At 42.3% G+C, this 16558-nt stretch overlaps 1 protein-coding gene across 2 annotated transcripts in view; it reads left to right on the top strand.

The window, feature by feature from the left end:
* The first annotated feature begins 740 nt into the window (after positions 1-740).
* galnt1 (UDP-N-acetyl-alpha-D-galactosamine:polypeptide N-acetylgalactosaminyltransferase 1) overlaps positions 741-16558 on the top strand; it is a 69647-nt gene continuing 53829 nt past the window's right edge. For both annotated transcript variants that reach the window (XM_008277046.1, XM_008277045.1), the window contains exon 1: positions 741-1189. The gene's annotated coding sequence lies outside the window, so the exon portion shown is untranslated. The remainder of the gene's footprint in view (positions 1190-16558) is intronic.

Genomic DNA, 16558 nt, shown 5'->3' with positions numbered 1-16558 from the left:
TCAGGACTTTTATTATAACAGCGTGGTGCAGTACGAGGACACCTTTGACACGGGTGCCTTATTATCTTATGTAATTTAAACTGTAATTATAGTATGAGCTTCATTAGTAGTTAAAAAAGGCGTAGCTTTTGTCACATTTAAATTAATTAAAGGTTGTATAATAAAGCTTAATATACTGTATTTGAGTTCTAATCTCATGTACTTTTACATGGCATTTGCTGTAAAGGGGAACAATATTGGACATTTAGGCAACATTTTAAATTCAGGACTTTAAAAAAAATCATTGGTGTCTTCTTATCTGATGTAATTTAAACTATAATTATGTTCTGAGCTTCATCAGTAGTTTAAAAAGGCAGAACTTTTATCACATTTCAGTCAATTGAAGGTTACATAATAAAGCTTAGTGTATTGCCTATGAGTTCTAATGTACTTTTGCATCAGAGTTACATAAAAAAAAGCTTAATATGCAGCATTTTAATTTTATTTTTTCCTGATAACATCCTGGTATTATTTGGTCTACATTCTGTGATCCCAGTTTGACTCATAAAAACTGGTATGATTGAAGTTTTGTGACAGCAGTTCAGCTACTTCATTCTGATTTTGTGCATTAATGCTTAGCTTTCATACATTTGTCTTTATTTATTTATTTTTATTTTAATGCTGGGTATTTTTTTTTTGGACTGAGTAAAGGAGGATGGGACCAGTTGTAGTATTTCTTCCGGGTTGAGTGAGTCCAGGGAGGGATGAGCAGTGATGCTGCCGCCTCTGTTTCTCTCCGCTCCCCAGCAGCAGCGCAGCTCCGCTCAGACACACCGAGGCAGCGGCAGCACGTCCGCCCGCAGAGAGAGCGCTTCCCTCCGCATAGCGTTACTGAGCCGCCGCGCTCTAATGGATGTCTCCTCCTCTTCTTCTTCTGCTTTCTCCTCCTCCTCCTCTGCCACCGCCGCCTTTTGACACTGGACGCTCTCGCAGCAGCCGACCTCACATCCCCGGCTTGTATTTTTTATTTTTATTTTTATTTTTTTTTTTAGGGTTTGTCTCGACGACACACGGAGCCACTCTCCCCCCCCTCCCTCCCCTCTACCGTTAGCCCGCTAAGCTAGCTAGCCAAGCCGCTAACTTAGCCGCGATACTTTGTACCGTGTCGGTTTTCCAGCCCGCGGCGGTTCGAGGCGACCCGTCACTCCAGGTAAGCCCAAATTAAATATACCTAACCTCATATTGTGGCTCTTTTTGACACCCACACGGGGACTGCGGGCTTGTTTCTGACCCTGTAGCGCTGTCTAGCAGCGGCGCTACGGCGGGGCAGGAGGAGGGAGAGAGAGGGGGGTTCATGTTGACAGAAGCAGCCGAGCAACGAGGATGTGATGCGACTTTAACACACGGATTCCTCACTTTGCTCGCTGCTAATTAGCCACATTTTTTTCTGAAACCCAACAAAACCGAAGCCTTTTACTTTCCATGTAACGGGCGTCGCTCAACCTTGACTGTTGATCCGCTGTCGGTGCCGCTGAACGGGGCCAGGTTAATGTATATTATCTCACACTTTGCCGCATTTGACTGCAGCGACTTTTCCTAACGGTCCATTCAAATGAGACAGTTATCAGATGGCCTGCGTGCCTTCCTGTCCTCCTGCTTGTCTTGATTGTGCAAATGCATGAGACAGAGAGAGAGAAAAAAAAAGCATTAAAGTGCTTACAAGGGAGTGTGCAGAGCTCCAGTGTTGCATCACAACCTGGAAAGATGAGCTGTAAACCTGGAATTTAACCTCTGCTTGGGCGGCTGTTGTGTCTCCAGTGTCTGATAGAGGTCAGATGATTTAGCTTAGCTCCACACAAACAAGGTGGAGAAGGAATTAAAGAGAAACAAACTAGTGGCTTGAATGAAGCTCCCCTTCTTTGCCTTGCTGCAGATTTTAACCCCTGTTAAACTGAGGTTAATCACATTTTATGTAATCCAATCCACTCACATAGAGACCTTTCTTTTTTTTTTCTTTTTTTGGTTGAAGCATGTGTGGAAGAGAAACTCATTGAGTGAGTGAAAGAAGGAGACAACGAGCGTGCATGAGCGAGCATGCATTAACAATGCTGTAATTATCCCAGAGATAAGAAAATGGATTCACTATCAATCCCGCAGAAGCACAGAGCCGATGAAGATGTAGGATTGACGGGGAACCAATTAAATTAATCTGTCATGTTCCTTAAAGGGAGAGAAAAGAGGAGCATTTATTATTTATCCCCAGCAGCATGTGTGTGGTGTTTTCTGTGCAAGCGCAGGAGGGGAATATGCTGCGTTGTTTGGAGGGAAGCTGCTGCACCTTTGTGCTACCTGTAGCAACGGTCCAATGGTGAGCACCAGGGAGATCTTGCTGGTTTAATTGCAAAAATCAAGAACTAGCTCAGCCATATTGTGTAGGTGTTGCCTTGCATTGCGTGTTGGGGGTGCACGATATATTGTTTTGTGCACATACACTTGAGATGTGAAGTGAAACGCGACACATCACAACTTCATTTTGCTGCTTTAATCAAAAAGAAACTTGTCACTTTCCAGCACTGATCTACAAGAGAAGTCTGAACGTCATATAGTCAGATTCAAGGTTACTTGGATGCACACTTGCTTATTGAGAGATTAAGTTCATGGACATGCAGCCTCCACATGTGCAAAATGAGCAGAAAATGAAGAAAGGAAGATTTGGTTGCAAAAAGAAATGAAGCGTCAGCTGTATGCAAATATTTTGGCGACATAATCATGATGATCGAAAAACAGGTACTCGGTGCTACAAAGCAACATGCTTAATTTATTTGACTATTTAAAACAGCACTGAGAAGCTAGACAAGTGCAAAACCAGTTCTGAAAAAGGAAAAAACAAACACACATTCGTTTGCCTTCTGTGGTTTTACATCATGTGAGAGGTTACAAACAACTTTTTGCAGCTTTTTAAGAATTATTTCTATTCTGCGTTGATGCACTGCCTCACAAAATCGCTCCAATCCTTCTGTAGTGGTTAACTCTATCTAAATGGCAAATGTCTTTATGGTATTGCAAAATATCTATTTTCCGTAATATCTTGCGGCCATAGTGCACATGAGCTGCAAGTTGTCGAACCATCCGTTGCTCCTGACCTCGGGTTTGTCTCATGTTCAGGATCTTGCCTCAGAGCTGTATATCTGAACTTGTGTTCAAGCATGACTGTAAAGCATCAAAAGGAAATGAATCATTTTCCTCATTTCAAGGCCGTGGAGTCCGCATGAAGCGTTTCCTGCCCTGTGTGAGTGTGTGTGGACGGTGAGTTCAGGCCACCGCAGATGCACTGCTCTGAGTCCAGATTTGAGATTTCTTTTGTTTGTTTTAAAACTGGGAGCATTTTGGCCAAACTCTGTCTAGGTTTGTGGAGTTTACGAGACAACGTAATTGGCCTCTTAGATACTGCATGACATCAATTAAGGTCTCACATATATAGAAATAAAAAAAAAAACACAAAAAAACTGTCAGTAAGTGCGTCACTGTGGCTTCAGCTCATATAGAGGGCATGTGTAAGTAATAGGTTGTGTGTGTTTCTGCTGCGTAATGGTCATACAGGTGGTTATAATCTTTATAATGGCATGCTTTAGATTGTAATTAATTTAATCTTTAAAAAACTCCTAATTATAAAGTATGTGTTTTTAATCACAGGCAGAAATCAGTGGCTCCTATAAGCTGACTTTCCCATGCCTTTTGTGGGTCAGTAGTGTACAATCCTGAAAATGAAAGAGCTAAAGGTGAAATACTCTTAATATCCACTCTGTTTGAGAGTGTATTGGTGTTTGTCATCGAGCGTGGCCGCGGTGCATTTATTGCTCCGAGCTGGTCTGGAACAATAGCCCTATTCTGGCCCGTGTCTCCGGAGGGAGGCAGCAGCATTCGGCGTTCCCGGCGCTCTGTGTGCCAGCGAGGCTTGGTTTAGGATTGGGTTTCCACAGCCACCTGGAGCTCAGAGCACAGGAATGCCATTGTTCCTCCTTCCAGACTATGGCCGGATCAGGCACACATGCAAACACACACATGCACGTAAACAGACACATGCAGTAGGAGCTCATACCAGCCTGCCCGGTCCCCCAAAAACTTAGGTCACCCTGCTTTGTTGCGTTGCCATTGCTCACATACGTAAATAGACGGTGAAGCATCAGGCTCCTGACTTCACCGCCGCTGAGACCTGACATTATATGAGCGGCGGGTTAGTATTTTTAGCTGCAAACCACACATTTCTGTGAGCTGAACTTATTGCAGTTCTACTCTTTGTTGTGTTATTTAGCTCAGCAGCCTGCTTAAGCAGCTTGTGAAGTGGTTAAAACTAGAAAACCGTTTCAGACACAAGATATTAACACTGGCTTTATCAATCTGTTAAAGTGATGCTACTTTTAGTGTTTCCCATGGACCCGCCACTGACACAGAGAGAGCCACGGCACACACAAGATACCTGCAGTACATGCAAGATTAGACCGTATATAAAGTGATGTATATTACATAATAATGCAGCTACTGCTACTTAAAATTCTGTCTGTGTGTTGTCTGTTAAGATTATTTAACTGTTACTTTACCAGCAGTAAAATAGCAAATATCCCATGTGATGTATGTGCAACAAAAGATTTAACTGCAGTAAAAGTACACAGTATGACCTGCTTTTAGATTCTGATCCATCCTGTCTCCATGTCAGAGATAATGAATACGTAATCAATGATAAGTGCACATCTGTCTCTCTGTTATGGATGCTGCAGATATTTAATAAACTTAAAGAAAAGACTCCTACAAACAGCTGGAAGCAACAAACCAAACAATCAGTTACATGAATTATCGGCGAGTCTTGTTAATCTGACTTTCTTTGTCTTCATCACAGTAAATCTTTATTTAATGGGCATTTCAGTTTGTAATAGATGTGAAACTGTAGAGCGAAGTGAGTGAGCAAAACTGTGTCTTTTGCTCTGTGTGATATTTTGGACCGACGTCGGTGCTGAAACACAGAAACAGCCTTCCCCAAATGTCTCCGCACAGCTCCAAGCATGTCGCCCGTGCGTGCCGATCTGTTGAAGCGTCGACATGCGGTTCAGAGTTGAGTTGAAACCGATACGAAAGTGTTACTAGGTGTTACGTGAAGCCGACATGTTTGGATGTCGTCGGATTAAAGGACAGGATCGTGTGTCTGAAAGGGGGCTCAGTGCTGAAGGAAATGCTCAGCTAATCATTTAGTTAGTGCTGCTCAAACGGCTAAATTAGCAGCCATTTTAACAGAAAACTTCCAATACAGTTTCTCTAGTGTGAAAAACTGTCAGGCTGTCTCTCTCTGTTTTTGTTTTTAAATGAAAAGTTTTGCTGCACTGGTCAAACAACCTCAAGGACACTATATGGAGTCATTTTCAATATTCTGCCATTTCATAGACCAAACAATTGACAAGGTAATCAAAAAACAATAAGTGAGCTGATCGTTCATTGCAGACCAAATGCAAGTAAATGAAAAACTGAAATGAAATTATAAATCACTGATATGAATGCATGTTGTCATAAACAGTGTGGAGCAAGTGTAGCAACACCTTATGCTATCTGCTCTAGTCAGGTTTGGCTTTGTTTATGAGAAATTGGGTTTTTTTTTTTAATCAAATCTCCATCCCACATGAAAACATTGCACAAACATCATCTGTCAGTGCAACATCTGATTACTGACAGCTTTCCAACCCGATACCTCACTAAGGCGGCTTTTTCTTTTTAATAATGTCGTCTGATCGCGCTGCATCAGTCAGACTTACTGCTACACTTAGCGGCAGCAGAAAGTGGAGTCAAGTCAATTTTTCAGTACTTATTAAACGCTAAGAGGCATGTTGACAAAGTTTAGCATGTTTTTGGGTTAAAAGACGACCCTGGTTGAATCGAAACTTGGCACGCTGAGATGACTGAAATGTCCATTTATCTATTTTTGATTGAAAAGGGGTTGTTCATCTTGCCTTTTAGCATTACACCAGTTATTCTTCTCGAAACAGGCAGTACAGGTTCAGTGTAGACCTTACACCAACTCACTCCGGATGTTGATAGCTAGTTTAGCGAGATCAGATAGCGGAGACCTAAATGGTTGATCTTCAGACAAAGTGAGGGAAACAGAAAACAGAGAGGGATGAGAGGGAGCCATTGGCAGCATTTAGCAGCTTTTTTTTCTCCTTTTTTTTGCTGCCTCTCGGTCCTCTAGGATTTGTAGTCAGACAATTTCAGCTGTGAGTGTGTGTGCACGTGCACATGTGTGCGTGTGGTTGGCCTGTGCGTGTGCGTGTCCTCTGGCTCTCCAGCGGGTCACATTAGGGATAGAGTTGCATAGAAGTGGGTCAGCCAGTGCCACCAGGGAGTCTTGCCAGCTCCCTACTCCCTCTCAGGCTGGAACCAACTAAAGGCCAACACAAACACACAAACCCTATACCGGGCACACATGTTTGTGGGTATTAATTGTTCGTGTTGTGATCACGCTGCTCACGTGAAGAGTTGCTGTTAGTCAGTCATTGACCTTGCATGTCTCTGCCTCGTTCGCTGTACTTTGACTCCTCATAAACAGCTTCGGCGGAAATATTGTGGCTGCAGGCACAAACATGAGCAACCCTAAGCTATGGTGCAGTATGTTTAAGCTGCATATAGGGGACGTACAGATGATTCAGAGTCTGTCACAGTCAGTGTGGCTCAGCTGGATGGACACTGTGTTTCTGCTGGCTTAATGATAAGGAAATAGGATTTAGCCCAGTATTCAGCGGAGGTTTATTTCAACTCCTTGCTGCAGTCTCTTGTTTTCTGCATTGGTTCTCCTCTGACAAGGAATTAATGGCCTATTTCTGTTCTCAGTGTGGTTGCTTATGTCTCTGTGTTGTTGAATCGCGACGGCATCACGAGGTAAAAGAACAGTGATATAAACACAGTTTAAGACTGGATCATATCACACTTCGGCAGAAATAACCCCGAACTTCCTTCGAATACAAATAAAAGCTGCTGCTCTAAATGAACTGATGCGCCGTGTCTGGATAGTGTTCTGCTTCTTATTGCTATTGAGAACAGGGGGGAAATGTTAGAAACATTCAGAATACATCTAAACCTTGAACAGTCTCTGGGCGTTTTCTGCCAGTACCACATTTTTATTCACTGTGGGCTCATTTTTCACTGCAGTATGAAGTCCAGCACCTCTATGAAAGCAACACAACCTTGGCTACAAGTACAAGGAGCTCAACAATGTCATTGGTGTTCATAAATCATAAAAAAAGAAGAAATTGTTTGAGATTTCAAGAAGTCAACTTGTATCGCAGTTTTCCAAGTGGTCATAGGTCCACAATACTGGGAAAAATGGTGCCTCTACATATTGATATTTAACTATTTACATTTAAACAACCTCTACACTATTATGCACATCAAGTAAAAAGATATTTCACCATGCTAAATGTATCGTCCAGCAAATTACTTACAACTTGCTACTGCTGTTTTTGAGCCATGCTGCGTTTGTTATTGCTCAAGTATCCCGATTTATTGCTCAATCATTTTGCTCTTATTGTCTCTGATTTGTTCCCGTACTTGTCTCCCCCATTGCTCTGTGCAAACACAGCCTGCAGTTCAGCCTATTTTTGGCATTTGATCAAATTAGCATGTGTTAGTGATGAATCAAGCGGCAACCACCGGAGGCCAAAAAAAAGTTCCTCTAATGTGCAAATTAATCTGGCACCTAAAGCGAGTCGATCCCCATCGGACGGTTTGTCCATCCTTACATACAGCCAGTGTGATTAACCCTATACCATAGCATCATCAGCCAACTGTGCAGTTCCTGGCAGCTCTATAAAGCCGTATCGCTTGTAACTTTATAGGGGGATTAGTCGGTGCACAGTGAATTAATTGACAACTGTTTTGATCTTCTATTTATCGCTGTAGTCAGTTTGCATGGTACAATTCCAAACGTGCTGGTTCCATTTTGTCAGATTGATGCTTCTGTTTGTCATGTGTAGTATAGTCTTTCTTGCAGAAAGAAATAATTTGAGGACATCAATTTATCAGATAATTTGCCAACGTTGGGTTCATTGTTCAACCCAAGTGGATTAAAGAGGAGATAGGAATATGATGTGTGGGGATTATTGGTTAATCGATTTATTGCTGGTAATGAATAAGCTGATATTAACCAGTAAGGCAAAGGACAGAGGATATGCATGTCAAAAAATGTGATGTAAACTAGTACCTTGTTACGCCACTTACTGTGGCAGTCTCTTGAGCTACCGACAGTTTTGTGTTGTCAGGCAGAGATCATTGTGGAAGTTTAGCTCGCTAAGGTCCACCATGAAATAATCTTCTATGAGGCTTAATATCTTCTGGCCAGAGCTTTCATTTTGTGGGCAAGCTTAGGTTTATCTGTGCTACTAGAACATGTTTAACCCTTTCAACACTAAGTAACTCTGGCTTGTATTACCAGGAATATATTAGCGAATGCTGCTAACGGTTAGCGGCAAATACGCTAGGGAATAGCAGCGAAACGATGGTAGTGAAGCTCCATCAGCGCTTGTTGTTAAATATTTTCCCGTCACGTACCCTAGAAAACAACATATCAGCCCAATTTTTTTCACCATATACCCGAGTCCACTATACCGGGCTGCAGGGTTGATGGGGTGAAAGCTGCAGACCGGTATACCGGGCTATAGTGTTGAAAGGGTTAAAGTAGCTGTATCAGGACACAAAATGATGTCCATTCAGTTTCTTTTGTGTGTGTTATCAGTGAATCGTTAACTGATTGAAAATGCTGCTAAGAAATTTGTTTAAAATTTGATTAGTTAGTCGAGAACATGTAAGATGAGTTTTAGTTCCCGACTGTGAATGTAAATCATGTGAGTGAAATGCAAATAAAAATGGATGTCAAGGGATTACGGCTCAGATTACAGTGTGGTTTTTTTGTACATGCCATCGCAACCTTGTCCATTTGCAAATCACACTGTTAAGTTAATTTACTGCACGCTGTCTTATTCGATGATTTCCTGCATAGAGAGAAGTCTGTGCATAGATGTTACAAAGCTTCAAGAGTCACCTTGAACGCCTCAATAGAGAGAAATAGCGTGGACTGCAGCAGCTCAGCCTCTTAGTGCTGAGTAACGCTATACGTTGTGTTCAGCTTAGCTCCAACAATTACCTTCTTTGTGAGAGTGTTCAGGTCATGTGTGTCCTTGTGCTGCATCTATTTCAGTCTGACATACGATCGACGGGAAAAACAAAATATAGTTACCATGGTGAAAGCCGTGCTCCTTGCCCATCCCCCCTGAAATGCACCATAGGAGGAAGTGGAATATATCTAATTTGTGCTTACTCATAAAGAAGCAGTTGTATGACACATATTTACACACACAACTCTGCTCATGCTGGTCTGGAATAATTGTGTGCTTTTTTTTAAATGAGTTACACACAGTTTGTGACTGTTGGCTTCTCCATCAAGCTGTCAGGCTTATTTGCTTTGTGTAAGGGGAGTTTTCAGTATTTCTGGCTACGTGTTTTGATAGATTACTCCATTTAGCCAAATATAAGACTGTATTTTTTTTGTTCTCTGAAAAAGCAAGGGAGGTCTTAAATTGACAAATATATGTTCACAACATAGCCATGAAACAGATCAGCAGAGCAGCAGCGTAAAAGATTTTAAACAGTTTTCTTAACCGCTAGTCAACTGTGCTACCAATCAATTTTCAATTAATTGTTTAAGTACATTGGGTACTTCTTCATATGCTGATGAAGCTATTTTAACTATGGGATGGAACAACTTGGCTACATTATCCACTCAATTCCAGGAAGGCTTTGACTCATCGTCAGTATGTGCACTCTGGCTGGAGGCCATTAACCACCACAAAGGCTTTTGTCATGGTGGCCCTTTGCTGGTTAGACCCCCACAATGCTCTCTGCTTGCCAACAAAGAACTGCCTGTAATCTAAGTGACCACCATCTGGGATTGCCTCAATATTAAACACAGCAAACGAGCTGCAGTCTTATTAAACAGTAAGCAGCTCCACCTGGTGGCACAACCAGGTCCTACAGCTAATGTACAATGAAGTTTCTGACATGTAGGTAGGCTGCGTAGTTGTAAGAAATGCTACAGAGGAAGACCAGCAATCATGAAAAGTGAGACCAGAGTTTCCGCTATCTGCATAACAGCTGCTAGCATATGTAGACGACAGGGTAACCTGGATTGGATTTAGTTAACCACTGCTAGTTAAAGCTGATGTCTTTGTCACATGAATGGAGTGTGATTGATCAGAGAACGAATGTAGTGACGGCTAAGGCTCAATCAGAAAGTGAACATGGGTGTCTTCATTGTGGTTTCCAAAAATCTCTGTTTTTGTCCATCCGAAATAAAATGCAACCCTGTCATTTTTTAACTCAAACAAGGTCAGAAGTGTTTCCAAAATATTCCAGTTTAGTAGTACTAAAATGCCAATGGTTGGAAGGTGTGAATGTTGCTGAGGTTATATAGTTTTAAATTACAATGCATTAAGTAGATGTTGCCCTTGACATTGTGATGCCAGCAGCTGTTTTCAGTCCGGTTTTTGGGCAGGGATGTTTCCAGAGAGCTGGATCCAGCACCATCACTCAATCTGCCAGTTTTACTCATTGGACACTTGCAGTATCACAGATACAGACAGAAAAACATAAAACTGACATCTGCAACAGTTTGACAGGACACCTCAGACTGCAAACAAGGTCAGTCTTTCTTTTATGAATTTTAAATCTACCGGGTTCTTTCATGCTTCATAGTTTTCCTTTGATAAGTGAGTTGCTTGATGTCATTCCAGTGTAGAATCTGTGGGACAAAGGAGATCCGCAGGTGGGTCTAGCGAGTGAAATACTAAAACGCATCCGCAGTGGATCTTGCCAAGCAATGCCGATGCAAACCTGGGAGCTATAACTTTCTTGGCTTGAATGCCAGGTGAGCAGTTTTCATTCAAATGGCTGGTTGGCAGACGAATGTTCTCTGTTTGTTGCACTGGTGCGCCTGACTTCTTCATTTCAGGGCTCCACCACGTAATTTATGTGAACTCAAAAGTTTTCCGCCACACATTTTGGTGCTGATTAAGATAATTAAGGGTAACCACATTGGTAATTTCTGGTAGATAAGGATTGTAAAGGTGATGATTCATGTCTTGTTCTTTTTCATAGGAAAGAACTTCGACTTAAACTCAGTAAAAGGTAGCTTTTATTAGCATTTCTGACTGTGTTTGTGGGGGCTGCTCTGGTGGCCACGCACCTGTCACAGCACATTTCATGTTTTCATGGAGACGTTTTGCTTTCAAAATTCGGAACGTGGATGCTCCAACAGCGAAAGCTCAGTTCCCAGTCATGCTTTGGCCGCACTCTCGGCAACAAACGCGTTTCCGTGTGGGCAGTTTGAGCATATCTCAGTGTTTCCCACAGGTTGAGGATTTACTCGCGGTGGTGGGTGGCGCAGTGTGACTGATGTGCATGAAGAGTGAGAGTGGGAGTGTAACCAAGGTTGTTTTCTGAAGCTGCAGTTTAGACATGAAACGCCTCACATGCAGACCACCACTTGCATTGGGAGATGCTGCAGTTTACCAGTGTTTCCTAAATGCATCACATACACAGTAGACGCCGCTGGGCATCCGTGCACAGAGAAGCCTCTAGTCTCCATCCAGTTACTGCAGCACACGTAAATGAGACAGGTGTGTGACCAAAACACTAGTTTCAAAAGAGTGAAATAAGCGTTCAACTGTCAGACTTTCCTCAGCTGACCAAAATGCTCTCACACTGGGAGTCCTGGGTATCCACAACACATCAATGGTTTCCAGTCAGTAGTTCCGAATTAATCAGCCTTAAATGTGTTTGACTTGCCCAGTTTAACCCGCAGGAGTTTCTGAACGCTTGTGTAATGAGCATTGGTGCCACGGAGGAAATAAATTCGTGACAACTGAAAACGAGCTGACAGCATCTCCCAGTGTCTTCTGCTGCAGAAATGAACCAGGGAGAAAATCTGTCATACATTATGGCTGTCATAGATAATGAGCTCATGGAGTCAGTCTTGGAAAAATGCAAATTATCCGGGAAAAATAATTTTTTTCGCTTTGCCTCCGAGAGCCTGACAGATGGGAGCGTGAGTGTGCGGCTGATAGATAAGATACTGAACTTGATGCTGCACCTGTGTAGTACGAGGGAGAAGCTTTAATAAAGAGGCCAACTTATAATCAGGGTCTTATATTCACGTATAGCGCGAGTCCCGTACCGGAATGCAGTACCCATCAATCAAACAGTAATGGTATTTTGTGTGCCAGTGGTGGTCTGGCTAAGTTATACATTATTGATCTCTGTGGGGATATTTGTCTGCTGCATTTGATCCAGGCTTACTGTTAAAGAGCAGCAGGCAGCTACAGTGCACCGTGCAGAGATTAACTCCAGTTCTGCAGCCTCCGTAGTGCCTTGGTCAAGCTCTAATGGCTAAATGTAGTGCAGCAGTGGCTGTTTGTACCTGGATGACAGCTCTTTATGGGCTCACCGCTTTTATTTGAAGGCGATTGCTGCTTAAACGGTGCTCAGTTAACAGAAAGAGATCGCTGTGGATAAAGTCGCTCGTCTCGCATGACGCTGATTAGTGGTGACGCTGATTAAGAGTTTGTAGTCAAACCCATTATCAACTGACAACAACGGCTGACGACACAAACATCACGTCGAGTTGGGTGAAGGACTTCGGGAGTCGAGCAGCAAAATCCATAGGGATAATGGATGGCAGATGGATTTCCAGCGAGTACAACTGTAGGCTATGTTATGGTTAGCTGATGTTTCATTTTCAGTGCAGAAATCAAGATGACAAACACGGATTAAAACTGGCTGCCAAGTATGCTTGCTATTTTGGTGCGGTACAGTTTGTTGCTGAGGATCTTTCTGAAAAGCCGAGGCTTTCACAGTGTTCTTATGTCAATCTCCTCTGTAATGAGGGATACGGAGATGTGACAGTGTGCACCACAATAAAGTGTTTAATACGTCAGTTCAGTCACAACTTTGGAATTTTCCGTTGCTTAAATTAAGGCTGCAACCAACCATTATCTTCATTGTTGATTAATCGGTTTATTATTAGTTGTTTGCTTTGTAAAATGTCAGAAAATAGTCAATCGGTGCTTCCCAAAGACCAAGATGACATCCTCAAATGTCTTGTTTTGTCCACAAGCCAAAGATATTCAGTTTACTGACATAGAGGAGGAAAGAGACCAGAAAATATTCACATTTAATCCTCTAAACCCCCAAACAGTTTCTGGGCGTCTATGGCTCCTGTCACATTTTCAGTCACTGTGGGCTCATTTCTTTTGCTGCAATATGAAGTCCTTCACCTCTATGGAAACAGCACAACCATGACTAGAAGTAGAGGTGTTACTTACACTGGAAAAACCAATACTACAGTTATTTTGCTCCACCCCCCCGCCATAACCTTTACAAATAGGGTGTTTTTCACGCTGCTTTCCACATCAACTTATGATATCTGTCTATGCTGAATGTATTTTTTAACAACTTGTTGACAACTTGCTTCGCTGCATCCTGTTTTTTAACGGCGCTGTGTTTATTTTATTGATATTGATTGAGTATGTTTTGTTTTCTTCTCAATCTCTCTGGTCGTGTCTGTGAAAACACAGCCTGCAGTTCATCCAATACGTTTCTTAATTTTTGTCAAAAGACTGTCGGTCACTGGTGAGTCACTCATGGCTTCACTGTTGTGCAGAGGAATGCGGAATTTTTAGATTTTTACAGAATATGATTAGAACAGACTGTTTATTTTGGGCATATTTTTAAATAAAATGTGCAGAATAAAGTTATTGTGAGGAAATATGACGATTTTAAGCATAGGTCTGGTTAAGCTTCCCAACAGATGATTAGTTCATGGACAATCCAGTAATACTTCATGCTTTTTTGGAGGTTTGTTTTATGCATTTCAAGGCAGCTGGTGTATTTTGGGGTTCAGAGGGTTAAATGAGGGCAACACGAGCCAGTTTTCCACAAATTTCCACACTGACAACGTGATTACACGCGTGTTTTTTTTTCCTCAAAGATTACTGTGAAGGTTAGTTAAAGCATTACGTGACCGTCAGCAAAATTTGTAACCCAAATAGGAGAGTGTCTGCACCTTCTGGGTGTAGAGGGGAGACCAGAGGACTCTGCAGTGGCAGCACTGTGCTCCGTCTTAGTCGTGTGACAGAGTGAGCTATCTGCCCCCGGCTCACCCTGACAAAGGTGCAGCACTCCCCCTGGGCTCGCATATACACAACCATCCATCTCCAGCTCTTATCTGCTACCAGGCTGCTACTCTTGAGTGTCTGTGTGTTTGTTTGTCTGAGGACTCCTTGAGTCGAGTTGTTCTGGCCCGGTCACACTGATAGCCGTATCAACAGTCACTCCTGGCTGATGGACTGCAGAACAACACAGCCATTGTTTTTCAGAGTATGTGTGGGCGTGTGTGCTAAGCCATCAGAAATTTTGCATTTCGACAAGCCACAAATGTCAGATGCGCTGCGCTCATGTATCTTGGGAATGTGCATGTGTGTGCTGGTGAGTGTGTGTATTTTTTATTTTTTGTGCTGCAGTGTAATCTGCCAGAGGCTGGATGTGGGTCAGTGTGGCTGCAGCTCCACAGGCCACGCAGACACAGCAGGATACTGCCTCTGTACTTGCTGTAGGGAGGAAAAGATGTTTCACAACAGCACAAAGTGAAGCACAAACCGTCCTGCACTTGAGATCTTTAATTTGTACATTTTCTGTGCCTCTTTACATACCCCGAAGCACAGTGCTTTGGCTGTTTTATCATTCCAGCCTTTTTCCTGTGTGCTTACACAGACGAAAAACATTCAAACATTTAAGACTGTGTGTGAAGCTCATCTTATTAGAATTGGGTCTACGGAGGCAGAGCGCGACAGGAATAGAGATGACAATCTGTATGACTTCTTAATAAGGTTAGATTTGAAAGAGGATGGCCAGATTAGTCATGCCTGGAGCTCATAGTGGATTTCACCTGCAGCCATTAAACCAAAGTTATTGCTGAACATTTAGAACTCACAATGGAAGCTTATTGGAGGTTATGTAGTGTGACGAGGATTGTGTGAGTGTGTTTGTGTGTGTGCAGGGGCTATTGACTTCATGACGGAGCTGCTTAAATGAAATATTGATAGCGCTGGCTTGTTTAGGAAATGTGTGTATCTGTGTGTGTGCGCATCTGCAGACTTGTATGTGTAAATTTAGATATTTGGCCGGTGATTGATTGTGCATTTTGCAGCAGCCAATAGGCTATTGAGTGTCAGTTTTTGAAATACGGTCTCATAGATCAAACCACTTGAACTGGGCCAGTAGTGTTAAATTTGCTCTGGATTAATGAGGAACCGCGCAGGCAAACAGACAGACAGGCGGGTTACATGATGCTGCCGACTGCCAGTGATGGATAACAGCTAATAGAGGGTGTCTTTATTAGTTAAGTGGCTTTTAATGGCACAGTTTGAACACAGATATGAAAAGACGTCATTTTCTCTTGTAAAAGAACAACAGACTGCTTTAGTGCATCATGTCAACCGAACTCAGGGCCCACTGAGGTTTTGTTAGACTATTAGTACCTAACATACCTGCATCAATATTGATTCTGTGCCAGTGTTGTATATTTTGTAGGCATCGAAGGGCAGGGATTCACTTATGTGTGTGTGTGTATGGCTGAGTTTAGTTATTTGCAAATGTCTCCAGCAGACATTCTAATCAGAAATACAACCTGTTCACTTGAATGTGGTCTTGTTAAAGGGTGGGGGGGAGCATGCAGATCTAATAGACTTCTTGTGAAATTTAGTTAAAGCGAAAGGAATGGTGAATCTTGCATGTCCTCTGAACCTCAAGCAGTTTTTTTTCTCCTCTCGCATTTTAACTCACTGTGGGCACCATTTTCACTGCAAAATAAAGTCCTGCATCTCTATGGAAACAGCAAAAACCACGACTAGAAGGAGAGAGAACTCAGAAATTACTTCTTCTTTTTTTTTTGCAGAAGTTATCTCATAAATCATTCAAAAGAAAAAGTGAAAGCTTAATTACTTTGATTATTTTACGAAAACTGACAAAAACCTGGAATCAATCTGTGCAGCATTTTTCTAAGTGCCCACATGTGTTACCAACACTGGAAACAAAAATGGGGCACACGCTGTAAACATTTTACTATTTACATTTTTACAACTTGTACAAACTTTTTTTCCCCACAACTCTGCACATCGTCTGTAGAAACCATGCTGAATGCATCCCTCAATACCTTGCAGACAATTTGCTCCCGTGTATACAGTTTTTGAGCCAGGATGCATGTATTTTATTGCTCAAGTAGGTTTTATTTTGCTCGCAATCATTCTTGGCATCTCCTCTCTGCTCTGTGGAAACACTGCCTGCAATTCAGCCGAGTTATGGCTTCTCAGCTGTGTTAGGATGGGTTCATTTTGAACTAAATCTGGTGCAAATTGTTTATTTTTGATGTGCTTTTGAATGAGACAGGTAGAGTTGTGTTATTTTGATGACATCACAATTTTAAGCTGAGATT

Source organism: Stegastes partitus, unplaced genomic scaffold (genome assembly GCF_000690725.1).
Source record: "Stegastes partitus isolate 25-593 unplaced genomic scaffold, Stegastes_partitus-1.0.2 Scaffold88, whole genome shotgun sequence".
NCBI lineage: Eukaryota > Metazoa > Chordata > Actinopteri > Pomacentridae > Stegastes > Stegastes partitus.
The sequence above is the reverse complement of the archived record's forward strand: the minus strand, read 5'-3'. Positions and strand labels throughout refer to the sequence as shown.